This window comes from Ailuropoda melanoleuca, chromosome 2 (genome assembly GCF_002007445.2).
Source record: "Ailuropoda melanoleuca isolate Jingjing chromosome 2, ASM200744v2, whole genome shotgun sequence".
Taxonomy (NCBI): domain Eukaryota; kingdom Metazoa; phylum Chordata; class Mammalia; order Carnivora; family Ursidae; genus Ailuropoda; species Ailuropoda melanoleuca.
Window position 1 is genome coordinate 45,005,757 of NC_048219.1, and position 21,770 is coordinate 45,027,526.

Consider the following 21,770-nt stretch of genomic DNA (forward strand, 5'->3'; position numbering starts at 1 on the left):
TATTGATTATTGTTAATCTCTTCCTGTCCCTAATCCCTCCCTGCCTGTATAAATTACACTTTATCTTAGGTATGTATGTATGGGAAATAAACATAGTATATATAGGGTTTGGTACTATTCATGGTTTCAGGGATCCACTGGGGGTCTTGGAACATATCCCCCACAGGTAAAGGGAGGCTACTATACTTTTCTGTCTAGCTAAGATGATCTCTTCTCAGATACTCTAATCTTTGTCTTCTTCATTTTATTCTGTTCTGTATAAATATCACCTCAGAGAGATTAGTCTAAAACTAGTAACCCTTTTCCCATTAATGTTACCTAGTTTTATTTTCTTCATAACATTTGTTATCACCCAACACATTGCTTGATTCCTTACTATGTTTCTCTGTCTGCAAGAAGAAAGCTCCTCGAGTGCATGGACTTGGCCTATTTTGCTAATTTCTATATTCTTTATACTTAGTCTAAGCATTATATATTGAATTGTTGTATACTGAATATTATATGTAAAATTTATTACCAGAAAAAAGAATGTATTATCTAAACTTTCTTAATACACTACTACTCATTTGAAATACATATTTATATTTTGATTCTTTTGGCACTGTTGTAACTACACAGTGAAATTTTATGCTATGTAAGAACTGGGAGCATGATTTATACATGTGTGGTGCCCCTATATTTAGCATCTTATATGTTTATAAACTTCTAAATAGTGACTAGCTGAATTTAATAATAAATAGGATACATTGAATGAAAAATTCTCTAAAAGATGATCACAAACCTATAAAAATCCAAATATTGGGGCACTTGCATAGCTTAGTGACTGACTCTTGATTTCAGCTCAGGTCATGATTGTGGGGTTGTGAGATCAAGACCTGCATCAGGTTCTGCTCTGGGTGTGGAGTCCGCTTGGGATTTTTCTCTCTCTCTCCCTCTGTCACTCCCCCATCCCTCTCTAAAACTAAATCCAATTATTATTATTATTATTTTTAAAGATTTTATTTATTTATTTGACAGAGCTAGAGACAGCCAGCGAGAGAGGGAACGCAAGCAGGGGGAGTGGGAGAGGAAGAAGCAGGCTCATAGCGGAGGAGCCTGATGTGGGGCTCGATCCCATAATGCTGGGATCACGCCCTGAGCCAAAGGCAGACGCCCAACTGCTGTGCCACCCAGGCGCCCCCCAATTATTATTTTTAATTATAATCTTTGATTTATAAAATTAGTTTTTTAATTTTTTGGTGACAATGCTTGCTCATAATCCCAGCCACAAAGTAAATATGAGAGTATAAATGTCTAATACAAAGAATAATTTCTTCACTTGGCAATTTGTGATAGTTCAAGAAGCTGGTGTAAAGATTACATTGTTTAGGGAAAATTTTATTAATAGTTTAAATGTCTGAAGGGAGTTGTAATGATTAGTGAAGTAATGCATAATGTGCTCAAATAACTTACTGATTCCTAACTAATTAGTATACTAGTGAACAAGTTTCTTGTTTGTTTTTAAACTAGTCCATCAAGAAATTTTGTTTTGCACTATTTTATCTGACTCAATGGGATTGCAACAGAAGTCTTTAATTCTGAATGTCTTAAAAAAGAATTCTTGTTAAAAAAAAAAAATCTTGGAATGGAGGTGTGCCTGGCTGGCTAAGTCAGTAGAGTGGGAGACTCTTGATCTCAGGATTGTGAATTTGAACCCCATGTTGGATGCCGAGTCTACTTCAAAAAAAAAAAAAAAAACTTGGAATGGAAACCAGCAATCTAGAGATTAAATTTTCTCTTATTTTCCATTAATCAGATAATATTTTTCTTCCTTAGAAGTTAAAAAATAAGCAGGTAATGAACTAAATTTAAAAAAAAAACCAAATATCTTTTAAATAAGATGTGAGGTTTGTTAGTTCCTAAAAGTGAAAAAAACCCTCTCATTGAGAGATTTATATATATAATATTATATTATTATTTATATATATTAAAATGTATATAATTGATGGTATTACATACTATATTATGTATATTACTATATATTTGTTATTTACATTTACTCAGTATAAAGCAAGATCAAAATTTGTAATCATTTTTAAGGAAAATTCAAAGCTATAAAAATATTCCCCTAATTTTTATATTCAATAAATAGAGTAAAAACATGGTAGTTTATAGACAGTGACTAATATTTTAGTATTATATTATTTCCTATTCATTTTCATGCTTTAGTAAAGTGAAATTTTCTAATCAGTAAAGTGGCATCGTAAGGTATAGATAGTATATTTGGATGAAGGCTTTTAATAAATGTGCTATTTATTAAGACACAATCCATTAAAAGACACTTACATGGTTGTTTCACATTACGTCATTGATTTTTATTTCATGCATGATTCAAGGTGAGAATTATTCTTTATATAAAGTGTTTTCATTTCTAATCTTTAATTTAATAATGCAGTCCTTTTTGTTTGTGTGGTTTGGAATATTTTACATGTATAAGCTTTACATGTCCTAGTAACTATAACTTTGAAATGGATAAACATAATTAGCATAATGGTAGACATTTAAGGGTTTCAATATGTAAACACCATTTCCTTTTCTGATAAGTTACTTTTTTTTTTTTTAGTTCTGACAGAAAATAATGGGTCAGTTTTGTTTTGTTTTTTTGATTGAAAACTTGAAGATCTGAACATGTCAACATCAAGTATGTCATTGGTAATACCATTACAAGGATTTAAAATGAAATACAAAATTAAACTCTGTCATATAATTTAAGAATCATTTGACAGGCTCACCAAAATTGATATCCCATATTAAAGAGTTGTTTAAAGCCTACACACACACATACACACACAAATTCTATTCTGGTAACAAGATGCCTACACATAAAATGTAAAATAGAGAATTAAGACAACTTTCTGGGTAATGCAACCCTAAATAACAACCTTAACTGTCTAGAGAATTGTCTCAATTTTCCACTTCACTTTGTGTGTGAGACTATATCTCAAATAACAGTCTTAGAAAGAAAACCTGTCACTGAGTTTGCAATTTTTGTAAGGTCAGACTGTGAAAATCTCACCTTATCAGGTAAATCACAGACAGAGCAATTGCCCTTTAGAATTGCCCAACACCTAGCCCATTGTGTGCAAATGTGGATTGATTATTAATGAAAATGACATATACTCTGCCATACCAGTTTGAAAAAGAGTAATTGCATACAACATATTGATTTTTAGTTTTTTAGTATTTTTCTCTCCCCTTAGCAGGACATGAAATAATGGTCTATTTATCTCTTTATATTTGGTTCCTTGAATAGTTTGAATACAGACTAACTTTAAGAAATAACATTTTTAAAGATAAATATTAAGTGAAGTAAAGAAAAAAAATGACATGTAGAGAAACCAGCCTATAAGCCATTGATACCACAAAGTTTCGTTGATACTAACCAAACTGTACTCCTGAGCCTCTGGCGATAAACTATAAGAGAAAGGATTAATATCTTTCTGGTGAAGATTTTAGTAATGAAAGTAGATGGCTACATACCCAAATAGACTGAATTGATTAGTAATCATTTTGAAAGCAGGTTGTACTGAGCATTTCATAAACTAAATGTTCAAATATTTAGAAATTGAAATTAATAGTAAAAATGAAAATAATGATAAAACAATTAGGGAGCCAATGTACATCATTTACATTAATTATCAGTAAATAAGACAGACTATCCTGCCTATTGTTGATTTTGATTACTTTTAGATTGGTAAACACACTCGTCATATTTTAGTATTTACATGGGTGTTTAAGCATCATTTTGCAGCAATAAATCAAGAGAACAAATGACAATAAGCAGAAAGTTAATTATTTAATTAACTTATCATCTCAAACCTACCTGTTCAGCTGTATTCCTAATAAGCTGGCAGCTCTCTGATTATAAGACAAACCAAGAAATCCTACCCTTTAAACTGCTTTTATAACTCTCACTTTTCTGTCTCTATATCTACAATTGACAACAGAAACTACAAAAGTATAAATAGTTTCACAGCTTTAATCTTGAGTAAAACATAATATAGCAGTTGTTTTCTAATTATAAAAACAGTTCATGTCCATTGTAGAAAATTCATGAACATTGTAGAAAATTCTGAAACAAAGAAAAAAATACCATACAATATCTAAAAATAAGCACTGCTAACATTAGAATTATGCATGCACAGAAACATACAAACATACATATGTCTTAAATAAGATTGCTATCTTCATGCATGACTGATTTGGAAATGCACTTTTATCGCTAGAAAATATATATAGTTTGCTTCTAGTTAAGATGGAGTAAAAGACTGGTTTCACCCTCCCACCTTAAACAACTAAAAAACAAAACAAAACAAAACAAAAGCAGACAAAATACAGGTTTCCCCTTTTATCCAAAAGCATTTCTCTGAAAATTTTGCAAGCCAAAATGGTGTAAAACAAAGAAGCAATTTCCATGAATTTACAGGGAAACCATTCAGTGTTCTCAGACCCTAAACAAAATAGCCTCTCTTAAGCTTTTCTAATACCTTAGAATACAGCTTGCTAACAGATGCGCAAAATAAATCGAGATAAAACACAGATGCTCACAAACACAATTAACTATGGCGGCTTGATTCTGAGCTATTGAATGTAGCTCTCCTGGAAGGGGCGAGGCTGCGTGTCTCTCACTACTCAGGGTGCACACTGACTCTAAAAGCGCTTGCTGCAAAACAAGGGCTAAATACTTTTAGCTTTTTGTCCTTTTTTGTAAAGGCAAACAATCCTCTTTGTACTAATGTACATCTTTTGTAAAAGTGAAGGATACCTTTTATAGGAAACAATGGCATGCTAGATGTAGGTCATCAGGCAATGAAAACCAGTGAATCCCTCAGAGTCCAAAAAAAAAAAAAAAAAAAAAAAAAAAGACAAGGCCCTAATATTGACCCAATTTAATGCCTGGAGAAAGATTCCACATTGCAATGTAAGGCGAGGTAACCCAGTCAGAAACTGGCAGCCTCCTTGAGTTGAGAAAATAGATATGGATTCTTGAAAAGACAAAGTCACTAGAATTTGAAAGCCAGAATACCAGAGAAGAGAGAGCTATAGAGAAGAGAGAGCTCTGGAGATCTACTGAGGATCTCCCTTGAACATTCTGTTGGGTAGCATCCAGTTGACACATAGGGAAATTATCCAAGCCTAAGGAAAGATCACTTGAAAAGATTAGAGGAAACTGTGTCTGCAGTGCTGTTTTGCCAAACTGGAAGACCTCACAAATGATGGGCATTGGTTTAGAATGACTCAAAAGTTGGCAAAAATCAGCCCTATGTTTCTTTGGTCCTGTTAAGAAATTTTAAAAAAGAGACCAGGAAGGAAGAAACTGCTTTCAAGAAATAATCATATTTCAAAACAAATCTGTAGAATATACCATACAAAAATATCCAAGACTCAAGATAAAATTCTTAATGCTTTGGCATCTAATAAAATTACCCAGCATGAACAAAACACATATCGAGGAGAAAAATCAAGCCAATCTGACCCAGAATTGACACAGACATAATCTGTAGACAAGAATATTAAGTTATTATGATTGTACTCCCTGTGCTCAAAAGTCTAGAGGAAAAGTTACACATATTAGTTCAAGACAAGGAATATATAAAACATGACCAAATGGAAGTTTTAGAGATGAAAACTTTAATGCCTGAGATGAATGTTACAGTAGATGGCATTATCAGCAGATTCAACAGTGCAGAAGAAAAGATTAGCGTACATGAAGAAATAGCAATAGAAACTATTCAAAATGAAGCACAGAGAGAAAAAAAAAGATGGCAGAAAATGAACAACCAAGGAATTGTGGAGCAATTTCAAAATTGGCCAAGTAAATGTGTAGCTGTTTTTCCTAAAGGAGAGGAAAAGTGAAAACTGAGAATATTTGATGAAATAATGGTTGAAGACATTTTATATTGGAGGAAACCATAAGCCTACAGATCCAAGAAGTTAAATGAGAAACCTGAATCACTGGAAATATGAAAAAAAATTACAAAAGTCACATTATAATCAAATTGCTTAAAACCAGTTATAAAGAGAAATCTTAAGCCAGAGAAAAGACACATAATGCATACAGAACCAAAGGATGACAGCACCTTTCTCATTGTAAACAATGCAAGTGAGAAGACGATAGAATAACATCTTTGAAGTACTGAAAAAAAAAAATCTGTCAACCTCAAAAACTAAACTAGGCAAAAGTGTCATTCAAAAATGAAGGGGAAATAAAGATTTTTTCAGACATATAATGGGTAGACTTCATCGCTAAAGTCCTGCAATATAAGAAATGTTAATGGAGGTCCTTCAAGTAAGTGGAAGCACAATAGTATAGAATGGAAACCTGAATCTACAGAGAGGAATAAAGAGCCCTAGAAAAGGTAATGCCATTTGTAAATATGATGTGTCTTACTACTTAATTTACTTTAGAAGATAGTTGAATGTTCAATGTAAAAATAGTAGCANCAATTTCCATGAATTTACAGGGAAACCATTCAGTGTTCTCAGACCCTAAACAAAATAGCCTCTCTTAAGCTTTTCTAATACCTTAGAATACAGCTTGCTAACAGATGCGCAAAATAAATCGAGATAAAACACAGATGCTCACAAACACAATTAACTATGGCGGCTTGATTCTGAGCTATTGAATGTAGCTCTCCTGGAAGGGGCGAGGCTGCGTGTCTCTCACTACTCAGGGTGCACACTGACTCTAAAAGCGCTTGCTGCAAAACAAGGGCTAAATACTTTTAGCTTTTTGTCCTTTTTTGTAAAGGCAAACAATCCTCTTTGTACTAATGTACATCTTTTGTAAAAGTGAAGGATACCTTTTATAGGAAACAATGGCATGCTAGATGTAGGTCATCAGGCAATGAAAACCAGTGATCCCTCAGAGTCCAAAAAAAAAAAAAAAAAAAAAAAAAAAGACAAGGCCCTAATATTGACCCAATTTAATGCCTGGAGAAAGATTCCACATTGCAATGTAAGGCGAGGTAACCCAGTCAGAAACTGGCAGCCTCCTTGAGTTGAGAAAATAGATATGGATTCTTGAAAAGACAAAGTCACTAGAATTTGAAAGCCAGAATACCAGAGAAGAGAGAGCTATAGAGAAGAGAGAGCTCTGGAGATCTACTGAGGATCTCCCTTGAACATTCTGTTGGGTAGCATCCAGTTGACACATAGGGAAATTATCCAAGCCTAAGGAAAGATCACTTGAAAAGATTAGAGGAAACTGTGTCTGCAGTGCTGTTTTGCCAAACTGGAAGACCTCACAAATGATGGGCATTGGTTTAGAATGACTCAAAAGTTGGCAAAAATCAGCCCTATGTTTCTTTGGTCCTGTTAAGAAATTTTAAAAAAGAGACCAGGAAGGAAGAAACTGCTTTCAAGAAATAATCATATTTCAAAACAAATCTGTAGAATATACCATACAAAAATATCCTAGACTCAAGATAAAATTCTTAATGCTTTGGCATCTAATAAAATTACCCAGCATGAACAAAACACATATTGAGGAGAAAAATCAAGCCAATCTGACCCAGAATTGACACAGACATAATCTGTAGACAAGAATATTAAGTTATTATGATTGTACTCCCTGTGCTCAAAAGTCTAGAGGAAAAGTTACACATATTAGTTCAAGACAAGGAATATATAAAACATGACCAAATGGAAGTTTTAGAGATGAAAACTTTAATGCCTGAGATGAATGTTACAGTAGATGGCATTATCAGCAGATTCAACAGTGCAGAAGAAAAGATTAGCGTACATGAAGAAATAGCAATAGAAACTATTCAAAATGAAGCACAGAGAGAAAAAAAAAGATGGCAGAAAATGAACAACCAAGGAATTGTGGAGCAATTTCAAAATTGGCCAAGTAAATGTGTAGCTGTTTTTCCTAAAGGAGAGGAAAAGTGAAAACTGAGAATATTTGATGAAATAATGGTTGAAGACATTTTATATTGGAGGAAACCATAAGCCTACAGATCCAAGAAGTTAAATGAGAAACCTGAATCACTGGAAATATGAAAAAAAATTACAAAAGTCACATTATAATCAAATTGCTTAAAACCAGTTATAAAGAGAAATCTTAAGCCAGAGAAAAGACACATAATGCATACAGAACCAAAGGATGACAGCACCTTTCTCATTGTAAACAATGCAAGTGAGAAGACGATAGAATAACATCTTTGAAGTACTGAAAAAAAAAAATCTGTCAACCTCAAAAACTAAACTAGGCAAAAGTGTCATTCAAAAATGAAGGGGAAATAAAGATTTTTTCAGACATATAATGGGTAGACTTCATCGCTAAAGTCCTGCAATATAAGAAATGTTAATGGAGGTCCTTCAAGTAAGTGGAAGCACAATAGTATAGAATGGAAACCTGAATCTACAGAGAGGAATAAAGAGCCCTAGAAAAGGTAATGCCATTTGTAAATATGATGTGTCTTACTACTTAATTTACTTTAGAAGATAGTTGAATGTTCAATGTAAATAGTAGCAGTACATTGAGAGGTTTATAGCATGGGCAGGAGTAAAATGTATAACAATAGCTCAAAAATCCGGAAGTGGAGAAATAAATATACTGTTGTAAAGTTTTATACAATGTGTAAAATAATTTAATATCACTTTCAATAGACATTGATAAGAAAAAAATTATAAATTTTAAAGTCATCTCAAGTGAACAAATACAAAAACAGAGTAATAGCTAATAGCCCAGCAAAGGAGCTATAACAGATTCTCAAAAGAAAAAAAAAAAAAAAGAGAGAGAGAGAGTTAAGCCAAAAACAGTTAGAACATAAAAATGTAACAAGTAATTGATAGGAAATAGAAACAAAAACAGATTTGACGCAATCATATTAAATATAAATTGTTGAAATACCCTTATTTCTCTGCCAGTGAGTAAAAGATTTATGTTAAATTATCCTAACACATTTGAGTTTTTTAAAATTTTCTTCTATTTTTGAGGTTTTCCTTTATAATTTGTGTTCTTTGTTCATTCTAGCTCATTACAATTCATGATTGATTTTGTGCCATCATTGATCAACTTATTCACTTTAATTTTTACATAAATATGCAGTAAAATGGTTTTTGGTGTGCATACTATAAATTTTAATTCAGGTATGGGCATATAGAATCATCATCATCACCCCCACAAACTCCCTTATGCTACTCCACCAAACTTAACCCTAGAAAGCTATTGATCTGTTTCCATTCTAAATAGATTATATAGGAGAAAATAAGTCAAGGTAGAGTTTATTTATTTGAAATACAAGCTATTGCAACATGTTTATTTGTGGTTTGGAATAATTCAATGTCGAGTGTAAAGCTAGTGAAACATATGTCAAATGAAAGAAAACCAACCTCAGTGTAGGTTAGTAAACACTTCATAAGGTGTTTAACTGTAGCCTAGGAAACTGTCTTTCAGATTGATCTGAAGAACTGTTCTGAAGCTTGTTAGCTACAGGAAATTATATATACAATAGGAAAGGGGGATACATGCTCATGTGCAATTCTCCATATTATTTGTGTATCACAATGTATAATCTGTTATGGTTGTCAAAAGTAAGGCTTACTGGGATCCCTGGGTGGCTCAGTTGGTTAAGCATCCAACTCTTGATTTCAGCTCAAGTCATGATCTCAGGATCATGAGCAGGAGCCCGGCATTGGGCTCTGCGCTGGACATGGAGCTTGCTTAAGATTCTCCCTCTCCCTCTTCCTCTGCTCCTCCCTCCCCTCCCTCTCTAAAATAAATATGTAAATAAATAAAGTTTACTGATTTCCCCATAGACATGAAAAAAACCTTTATGTCATCTTAATATATTATATTTCTATCATATCTGACTGTTTAAAAATATTGCTTGCATGCCTCCACTTAACTGGTTTTTTGGCTCTTCCTGTTTCGATTCCTCCTTGAGGTCACTTGAGATGGTCACAGAAGGCTGACTGATATCAATTCCCTGAATTTTTAGTGCTCACATAATAGAAGGGAGACAGAAAAGGGGGAAATATGCAATAGTAAGCGACAATTGCTGAAATAGATGACATAGGTTTATACCTGGGAACAAGTAGAGGTCAGACTTTAGATATGAGCCCATACAATTCATCCATAATAGTAGAATAGACAGAATATATGGACATAGATTCATGGTCAATGTTCAGTGTCAATTAAAAAAGTATAAGGAAATAACCTTGGTCTTGTATATTTCAAAGTGGAGGAATATAACACAATTTTGAACATCCAAACATCACTCCTATTTCTTGGCATTTGTTAAAAATAGGAAGTTTTATATGTAAATTATTCATTTTATCTGTGTTATATTTTTATATATTATACTTTTATCTATTTTAAAATCTGTCTACTTATAGCACTTTTCTCCTGGGGAATATAATGTATTCATTGCCTGTCCTTCATTTTTTTCCCTGGGATCTATAGTTATTAAGTAGCAATAGAAAGATGGAATAATTGTAGTACCATTTCAGAAAGTATGATATTTCATCTATGCAAGAGAGTTTTTTTCTTAGGTAGAGGGTCTGGGTCTCTGACATTATGGGCGTACTTCAGGGTATAGGTGCAGAATTATCTAATCCAGGTGGATGAGATTCCTTTGTTCATTAAGATGAAGTTTGGATAGGGCACTGGTGGTTCAGTCTCATTATTCTTTTCATCATTGCACATTTCTTCAATTTTTTTGCTGTTATTCTTGGTGTAGTTGTCTTCCTGTCCCTGCCCCCAGTTGCGTCTTCATTAGATTTGTGTGCAAGTTGAGAGAGAATTGTAGAGAACTCTGACTATAGTTATTGAGTAGGCATGAAATAAGGAGCTTGGCCTACTGATCAAATTGTACATATTGGAGAGGTCTAGGATGTCATTTCAAATTATAGCTCATTGTGGAAAACAAAAAAGAAAAGAAAATGTATGAGATTTTTTTAAAGAAGGGAACTGTTGTCTAGAAGTTGATTCCAGTAATAAACTGCACAATGTATTGGAGAGATAGAAAAACTATATCCCAAAACCCCGTGCACTGTTCTAGAAGTCTGTTTTTATTGACTAAGATTTATATGCCAGCCATGTATCTGTAATCTATTCTTGATATGACATAGCCTTAGCCTAATCTATTTGATATTTTTCATCTTGATGAGGACCAAGATTTTCTGGCTTCAAAATCTAGAGATGGAAATTCAGATTTAAACCATTGCCTTAGGGGCACCTGGGTGGCTCAGTCAGTTAAGCATCTGCTTTTGGCTCGGGTCATGATCCCAGGGTCCTGGGATCAAGCCCCACATCTGGCTCTCTGCTCAGCAGGGAGTCTGCTTCTCCCTCTCCCTCTGCCTGCCTCCCCCTCTGCCTGCTGCACCCTCTGCCTGCCTCTCCCTCTGCCTGCTACTCCCCCTGCTTGTGCTCCCTCTGTGCCAAATAAATAAATAAATAAATAAAATCTTAAAAAAAAAAAACCACAAACTATTGCCTTCATCTACATAGGTGGCATAGGATCCTGGTTTACTTCTCTTTCCTCATTGCTAGATTAAAATTTTCACTCTGACTAAACACACTCTGGATGTTTTATATCAGCAACACATTTGGCCTGGCATTTATGTCTCTCCATATTGATATTGTTCCCATGGATTTGGGGAGGACAGAATAGAATGTTTCAGACAAGATTTCCCTAGCAACAAAACACAAGGACTTAGGCAAAATATTCTAAGGGGTTCATAATATAAACCTGACATTCAATGATGAAACAATATAAAGGCAATAATACTGGAGAGTACATTATTGTGAATAAATAACTGAACTTTGTGAAAGATCTAATAGGGATGTAGAATATTCCAAGATAAAGTCAAGGATTCCTCCTCAGAAATCTTGAAAGAAAATAATACTTTTAAATTATTTAAAGGAGTAATGCATCATTCAAATAAAAATGCCTCAAATACAGTAGGAAATACAGAATCATATTAAAAATGAGAAATTAGGACTGGAGATGCAGGTTGGAATTATATATATTCACACAGTTCATTTGCATTATTCAAAGTAGTTAGGTTCTATAAAGTTCATATTTTCAACTAAAGTCAAAAAAGAAAAATAAATGAAAAAAAATCAGAAAAGAGTAAAAGGGACATGTGGAAGACACACTAAAATTTTTTTAAATATGTGTAACTGGAATGCTTGAGGAAGAGAAGAGAGGATGGGGTTGAACCAGTGTTTAAAAATTGTTTAGATAAAATACCAGTGGGTGAAAGATATCAACTCACCATTAAAGTTCAGTGAAACAAAAGCAGGATAAATATAATGTAAATCAGACGGATATATTTTTAAATCTCATAGCAAAACTGCTGAAACGTAAAGATAAAAACAGCATTTTAAAAGCAGCTAGAGAAAAAAGATACATTATGTTCATGTAACTATAACGATAATAGCTCACATTTCAATAGAAACAATGAAAGACTCTAAACAATGGAATTGTATCCCTAAAGTGCTGGGGAAAGACTGGAACTGCCAAAACAGAATTCTATACATAAAAAAAAGAATTAATAAAAAGGATTAAATGAAGATATGCTCAGAAACACATAAACAGAAGTTGTTAACACAGTGGAATTTGAAAAATGCTAAACTCCAGGAAGATAATGATCCCAAAAAGAAACACGGAATTTAAAGATGAAAGAAATGGATGCAAATGAAATGATTAAAAATGAATATTGACTACATTAAGTGGTGATGATTTCTCGTGAAGTTTAAATACATGAAATGAAGATTTTAAATATCATGTCAAAAATAAAGCAGAAGAACAGAGGAAATTGGATTCAAAGTCTTCCAAAAGTGTGATATCTGAAAACTGACAAATTATTTTTTATAAGCTACAATAAATTGAGGATTCAAGTTTTCATCTCTACTGTAACTATTAAAAGGAAAGAATGAATAAATAACATATTAGAAGGAAAAAATAATAAAGCAAAATATACAGAAAATCTAAATGCAAGAAACAAAAGTTTAAAAATATAGAACAGATTATTCAAGTAAAAAAATAATAAAGGGGAAACATAAACTAATTTTAGTAAATGTAAATGGATTAGTTTTCCAAATAAGTGAAAATCAATAATGTAAAAACAATTGGGCAGCAAATAATTCACAGTATACATTAGAAAATATTTTGAACTGAATGATAATGAGGTACTGTCACATTAGACTTATGAGATGCAGCTAGAGCAGTGCTTTGAGGGAAGTGTTTAATTTCCTATATATTCATTAGAAAAGAAAAAAAAAGATAGTTGAGATGAATGGACCTGAGTTTCTAGCTCAATGTGACAGAAAAAGAAATGCAAACCCATTCCAAAGAATATAGAAAATATAATCAAGTTATAAAGATAAGAATAAAAATCAAGGAATGTAAAAACATGCATTTAAATCAATTTAGCTAAAGTTGAATATTTGATAAGAAAAAATGGAGAAAAATACAAATTACAATCATATGAACTAAGATAATTAGATCATCTTGTAACAAATGTGTACTAACAAGCTTGACACTTTAGATAAAAAATACATTCTTTGAAAAGCTAAATTTGCCAAAACAGATATAAAATGTAATAGAAAATTGGAATATTTGAAAATTGTTTATTCTTGGTATTAAGTTTATCATAAACAATTTTCACAGGGAAAATTCTCCATATCAGTTTTACATTTGAAATATTATAAATATTTGAGGAAAAAAATCATACCAACCTCACACAAATTCTTCTAAAAGAGAAACAAAATGGACACTCTTCCTAATCTTTTTAATATGAACAGAAAGATCTTGATACCAAAAATTTACAGACATTATAAAAGGAAAATCGGAAACTAATTTCTCAATCAAAAATTAAAAACTCCAACATAAAACATTAGCAAGTTAAATCTAGAAATATATAAAAGAAAATACATTATGACTCACAGATGAGGTATAAACCTGGAGTACTGGGTTGATAAAGATGGTGGCACAGTAGGAAGACCTTAGGCTTGTCTCCTCCCACAAACACAACTAGATAACTCTTAAGTCATCCTAAATACCCCAGAAATCAACCTGAAGACTAACAGAACAAACTGCACAACTAAGGGGAAAGAAGAGGCCACGTTGAAGAAGGTAGGAAGTGCAGAGATTTGGTTTAGGGGAGAAACATCTCAGTTGTGGAGGGAAGAGAGCTGTGGTCACAAAGAAGGATGAGAGGGAAAGGAGCACACAGTGGAATGCACAGGGATAATGTTTCCCCAAAGCCATTGGCTTGGAAAATGAGAGGGACTGAATTTTGTGAGTTCTTGCAACCACTGGAGCTTAAAGTCTGGAGATTTAAAGGTTAGTGGGCTTAGCTGGGATGGAGCCAGGAGGAAACTGCCCTGTTCCTGGAGAGGAGGCAGAGGAACAACTCAGGGGCAGACAGTGTGGAAAGAGTGATCTGACAAACTCCTGGGACGCACAACAGGGATATTATTTGCTCTTCTTGGAGTATGTCCCTGAGAGTCAGTGTTCATGAAATGCCTCTCTGGGAACAAAGGTACCATGACTGGTGTCATTTTCCTCCTCCATCTCTCAGCATAAACACAGAACCACCTTTGAGAAGCAGCACAGTGTAGACACTAGCTTCCTAATTTGCTTATTCCAAGCCCCACCCCCTGCACTCTGGTGGGCTGTCCTTCTCAGTCAAGGTTGCCTCAGTCCCGGCACAGTGGGTCCCTACCCGAGAAGACCAGCACAAACCCCTGCCCACACTATGTCTCCTGACCAGAGAGTTCTGCAGGGCCTCAGTTCTGGGGGTGTTGGTGTCAGGTCTCATTTCACAAGCAGACCAGAGCACACAGAGTTAAAACTCACCACATTCAGACCAGGGACCAAAAACTGCTAAAAGCACACAAGGAGAACTTCTGCAAATGACCGAGCTGAAGCATAGAGCATCCAAAAACACAGCAGAGTGTATGCAGCATACACCAGAGACATTCCCTGAAGCACGAGGCCCTGTGCACTATAAGACCTTTTCTTCAAAAGGCCATTACTTTCAGGAGGAGGAGACATAACTGGCTTTTCCAACACAATAAAGAAAGCAGAGACTTAGACAAAATGCCAAGATGGAGGAATTTATCCTAAATGAAAGAACAAGATAAGGCCATGACCAGAGATCTAAGTGAAACTGATATATGTAACATGCCTGATGGAGAATTTAATGTAACAATCATAAGGGCACTCACTGGGCTTGAGAAAAGAATAGAAGACATCAGTGAGAACCTTACCACAGAGGTAAAATAATTAAAAAAGAATCAGAGATGAATGTAATAAACAAGACTGGAAACAGGCTTGATGCAATGAACAGTGTGCTAAAAGAAGGGGAGGGATGAATAAGTTAACTAGAAGGCAAAATAATGAAAAATGAAAAATAATGAAGCTGAACAAAAAGAAGAATTATGCAACATGATAATAGACTCAGGAGCTCATTAATTCCATCAAACATAATAACATTCGTATTACAGGCATCCCAGAAGAAAAGAGAAAAAACAGGGCAGAACATTTATTCCAAGACATAATAACAGAAAATTTCCCTAATCTGGGAAAGGAAACAGATATCCAGGTTCAGGAGGCACAGAGAATGCCCATCAAAATCAGCAAAGGAAACCACTGACAAGACATATTATAATTAAATTTGTGAGATACAGTGATAAAGAAAAAATCTTAAAATCAGCGAAACAAATGAAGTCCTTAACTTACAGGGGAAAACCCATCAAGCTAGCTGGAGATTTCTCAACAGAAACCTAGCAAGCCAGAAGAGAGTAGCATGATATATTCAAAGTGTGGAATGGGAAAAATCTGCAACCAAGAATCCTCTATGCAGCAAGGCTATCATTCAGCATAGAAGGGGAGAGAGTTTTCCAGACAAACAAAATCTAAAGGAGTTTGTAACCACTAAACCAACCCTATAAGAAATATTAAAGTGGGCTCTTTGAGTACAAAGGAGAAACCAAACATGACAAAGAAAAGAAAGGATCAGAGAAATCTTCAGAAACAAAGACAAAACAAGTAACAATGAAAATAAATATATTTCCATCAATAATTACTTTGAATGTAAATGGACTAAATGCTCTAGTCAAAGGACATAGATTGTCACAATGGATTAAAAAAACAAGACACATCTATATGCTGCATACAGCAGACTCATTTTAAACCTAAAGAAACTCTCAGATTGAATGTGAGTGGGTGGAGAAACATTTATCACACAAATGGATGTTAAAGCCGAGTAGCAATACTTACATTGGACAAACCGGGTTTAGAATTAAGATTGCAAGAAAAGAGACAAGAGCATTATATAATCATAAAGGGGACAATCATCCAACAAGAAGATATAATGTGTACAAATATCTATATACCCAATGTGAGAGCACCCAAATATATAAAATAATAGCAAACATAAAGCAACCAATTGGTAATAACACAATAATAGTAGGAGACTTTCACACCCCACTTACATCAATGGACAGATCATCTAAACAGAATGCCAACAAGGAAACAATGGTTTTGATGACACAATGGACCAGGTGGACTTAACAGATATATTTAGGACATTCCATCCTAAAGCAGCAGAATACACATTCTTTTCAAGTACACATGGGACATTCTCCAGAAGAGATTACATACTAGGTCAGAAATCAGGCCTCAACAAATACAAAAAAGATTGAGATCATACCATGCATATTTTCTGACCACAACACTATGAAATTTGCGGTTAAACACAAGAAAAAATTTGGAAAGACCACAAATACATAGAGGTTAAGTAACTAAAAAATGAATGGGTCAACCAGAAAATCAAAGAAGTTAAAAAAATATGGAAACAAATGAGTGAAAACATAATGGTCCAGCAAAAGCAGCCTTAAGAGGGAAGTATATAGCAATACAGGCCTACTTCAAGAAGCAAGAAAAATCTCAACCTAATGTTACACCTAAAGGAGCTAGGAAAAGAATAACAAATAAAGCCTAAAGCCAGCAGAAGGAAGAAAATACAAAGTATTAGAGCAGAAATAAATAGGAAACTAAAAAAACAATAGTACAGGTCAATGAAGCCAGGAGCTGGTTCTTTGAAAAAAAATTAAAAATTCATAAACTTTTAACCAGACTTTTCAAAAAGAAAAGAGAAAGACCCAAATAAATGAAATCACAAATGAGCTAGAAGAAGTAACAACAAACACCATAGAAATAGAAGCAATTATAAGACAATGTTATGAAGAACTCTATGTCAACAAATTAGACAAACTAGAAATGGATAAATTCATAGAAACATATAAACTATCAAAACTGAAACAGGAAGAAATAGAAAACGTGAACAGACAATAACCAGCAAAGAAATTGAATCTGTAATCAGAAATCTCCCAACAAACAAAGTCCAGGGCCAGATGGCTTCTCAGGAGATTCTACCAAACATTTAAGGAACAGTTAATACCTATTCTTCTCAAACTATTCCAAAAAATAGAAAAGGAAGGAAACTCCAAAATTCTTTCCATGAGGCCAGGATTACTCTGATACCAAAACCAGATAGACTTCACTAAAAAAAGAGAACTGTCCAATATCCCTGATGAACACAGATATTAAAAACCTCAAAAAATATTAGTAAACTGAAACCAACAATAAATTAAAAAATCATTCACCATGATCAAGTGGGATTTATTCCTAGATTGCAAGGGTGAATAAGTATTCACAAATCAATCAATGTGATACACCACATTAATAAAAGGATAAGAACCATAAGATCATTTCAATAGATGCAGAAAAAGCATTTGACAAAGTACAACATCCATTCATGATAAAAACCCTCAACAAAGTAGGTTTAAGGAACCTACCTCAAACATAATAAAGACCATAGTGAAAATCCTACAGCTAATATCTTCCTCAATGGGGAAAAATTGAGAGCTTTTCCTCTACCATCAGGAACAAGACACAAATGTCCATTCTCACCACTGTTAGTTAACATAGTACTGGAAATCCTAGCATAGCCATCAGATATCAAAAAGTAATAAAAGGCTCTAAATTGGCAAGAAAGAAGTAAAACTTTCACGATTTGCAGATGTCCTGATAGTCTGTATAGAAAACCTGAAAGACTCCACCAAAAAACTGCTAGAACTGATAAACAAATTCAGCAAAGTTGCGGGATACAAAACTAAACAGAAATCTGTTTCATTTCTATACACTGATGATGAAGCAGCAGAAAGAGAAATTAAGGAATCAATCCCATTAACAAGTGCACAAAGTACCATAAAACACCTACAAATAAACCTAACCAAAGATGTGAAAGACCTGTACTCTGAAAACTATAAGATACCAATGAAAGAAATTGAAGATGGCCCAAGGAAATGAAACGACATTGTATGCTCATGGATTGGAAGAACAGATCCTGTTAAAATGTCTATACTACTCAAAGCAATCTACAGATTTAATGCAACCCCTATCAAAATACTACCAGCATTTTTCACTGAGTTGGAACAATGTTAAAATTTGTATGGAACCACAAAAGACCCCAAATAGCCAGAACAATCCAGAAAAATAAAAGCTGCAGCCATCACCATCTGAACTTCAAGTTGTACTGCAGAGCTGCAGTAATCAAAACAGCATGGTATTGGTACAAAAATAAACACATAGATCGATATAACAGAATAGAAACCCCACAAATGAACCCATAATTATATGGTTAATTGATCTTTGACAAAGCAGGAAAGAATATCCAATGGGAAAAAGGCAATCTTCTTTAAGAAATGATGTGGGGAAAAGTGGATAGCAACATGCAAAAGAATGAAACTGGACCACATTCTTAGACCATACACAAAAAATAAATTCAAAATAGATGAAAAGACTTAAATGTCAGACCTGAAACCATAAAAATTCTAGAGGTAGTAACCTCTTTGACATGCGCCATAGCAACTTCTTTCTAGATATGTCTCCCGAAGCAAGGGAAATATAAGCAAAAATAAACTATTGGAACTTCATCAAAATAAAAATCTTCTGCACAGCAAAGGAAATAACAGTACTAAAAGGCAACCTGTGGAATGAGAGAAGATATTTGCAAATGACATATCTGATAAAGGGTTAGTATCCAAGATATATAAAGAACTTGTAAAAGTCAACACCCCAAACATAATAATCTAATTAAGAAATGGGCAGAAAACATGAATAGACATTTTTCCAAAGAAGAAATACAGATGGTCAATAGCCACATGAAAAGATGCTCAACATCACTCATCATCAGGGAAATACACATTAAAATGACAATGAGATATCACTCACACCTGTCAGAATGGCTAAAATCAAAAACAGAAGAAACAACAGGTGTTGGCAAAGATGTAGAGAAATGGGGTGCCTCTTGTGCTGTTGGTGGGGAATGCAAACTGGTGCAGCCATTCTGGAAAACATTATGGAGGTTCCTCAGAAAGTTAAAAATAGGAACTACCTTATGTTCTAGCAATTGCATTACTATGTATTTACCCAAAGGGTATTAAAATACTAATTCAAAGGAATACGTGCACCCTGATGTTTATAACACTATTATTTACAGTAACCAAATTATAGAAGCAGCCCAAGTATTCATTGACTGACAAATGGATAAAGGTGTGGTATATATACACAATGGAATCTTAGCCGTCAGAAAGAATGAAATTTCACCATTTGCAAAGACATGGATGGAGCTAGAGAGTATTATGCTGAGCAAAATAAGTCAGAGAATGACAAATACCATATGATTTCACTTATATATGGAATTTAATAACAAAACAAATGAGCAAAGGGGAATAAAAAAAGAGAGAGAGAGGGAGAGAGAGCACCAAACCAAGAAAAAGGCTCTTAACTCTAGAGAACAAACTGATGGTTACCAGAGGGGAGGTGGGTGGGGGGATGGATGAAGTAAGTGATGGAGATTAAGAAGGGTAATTGTGATGAGCACTGGGTGTTGTATGGAAGTGTTGAATCACTATATTGTACACCTGAAACTAATATTACACTGTACGTTAACAAACCAGAGTTGAAATAGAAACTTAAAAAAAATCAATCCTATTTAATACAAAAAACGCATTGAAAGAGAAAAATCATGTAATGATGTAAGTAGATAGGGAAAATTATTTGATAAAATTCAAAACACATTGAGATAAATAAATTTACAAACTGGGAATAGAGGGAAGCTTCCTAATTGTAAAAATGGGTGTGTGTGTGTGTGTGTGTGTGTGTGTGTATACCAAATATTGTACAAAATGGAAATACTTGTAATCCTATCCCTTGAGGTCAACAATGAGAGAAGGATGCTATGATAAACTGAAAAAAGGACCCCAAAGGATGTCCACATCCTAATTCCTGGAGCCTGTGATGTTATGTGACCAACACATTGCATTTGTGATTAAGTAAAGGATATTGAGATGGTCAACTATCCTGGATTATCCGGTTGGGTCCTAAATGGAAAAATAAACTCTTTATAAGAGAGAGGCAGAAGAAAATTTCATACAGAAGTGAAGGAGAAAATACGACCATGAGGCAGAGTTCAGAGTGATGAGGCCACCAACACCTGGAAGAATCAAGGAACAGATTCTTCTCTAGAAGCTCAGGAGGAGTCGGCCCTGCTGACACCTTGATTGCAGCCAGTAGAACTGGTTTTGGACTTCTGGCCTTTCAAATTTTAAGAGAATAAATTTCTATCATCTCAAACCAGTAAGTTCGGGGTCATAGAGGCAAGTTTCCAAGAGTAGCAAGGAAGCAAGGCCTGATGTTTCCAAGAGTAGCAAGGAAGCAAGGCCTGATGTACAAACAGTTTTCAAGTATGCTTCAAGTATGCTTTTGTCACATTTGTTACCATCCATTGACCAAAGGGATTCTCATGGCCAAGCTCAGAGTCAGTGGGAATATAAGGAGGTATCAACAAATGGAGATATTACTGGAGCCAATCCACTACAGAAAAACTGTGTATTCAGATAAATTTACATTATGTTTTGCTCTTCACTGTAAAGAAATAAATATCTTAGGATGATGCATTTGGGGAATAGTATGAAAGAAAGATATTTTGGCAGTGTATTTGTCAAATATAGACTCATTGACGAATAAATGTTTAGTTTCAGGTTAACTATTTAAAGTTAAAAACATGTAAGTGCCCATAGTATGTTAGTATCCCAAACTATGTCATATGTCCATCTTAAGCCAATAAATGTGGCCAGAATTAATGTGCATCATATGCTCTATTAAGTAAGTGGAGTCCCTCTCAACGCACATGTAGGTAGAGAGTGGGGAAGGAATATTTTCTCAGAGAATGTGTAGGATGATATTACTGAACATGGAGTGAATAGAGACTGGGTAGCAAAACTAAAAGAGATACCTATTAAAAGTAATTTATAAATAGAAGACTGGGGGCATAACTTTAAAGGACACTTGTAGTTGGGAGGATGACAGTGTAAAGAGAAGAAAGAACAGAGAAATTCTATTTTTCTTGTATTATTATCCTACCTAAGATTTTGTAGCACAATGTTTTCATTGAAATAGACAATATACTAATTTTATTACAGTAGGTGGCAATTCTAAGAACTTCTTAGTTATTTCTTTTTAATTGTACTCTGCTTTTTATTATTTACTTTTATTATTATGTATTATTCCATTTCTGATGTGTGTGTGTATATAAACACACACACATGTTTGTGTGTGTATACATACACACCTACATATGCACATATATATATATTTCACTTAATAGGGAGTTAAAAATTGATTCACTAAGATGTTTTTTAA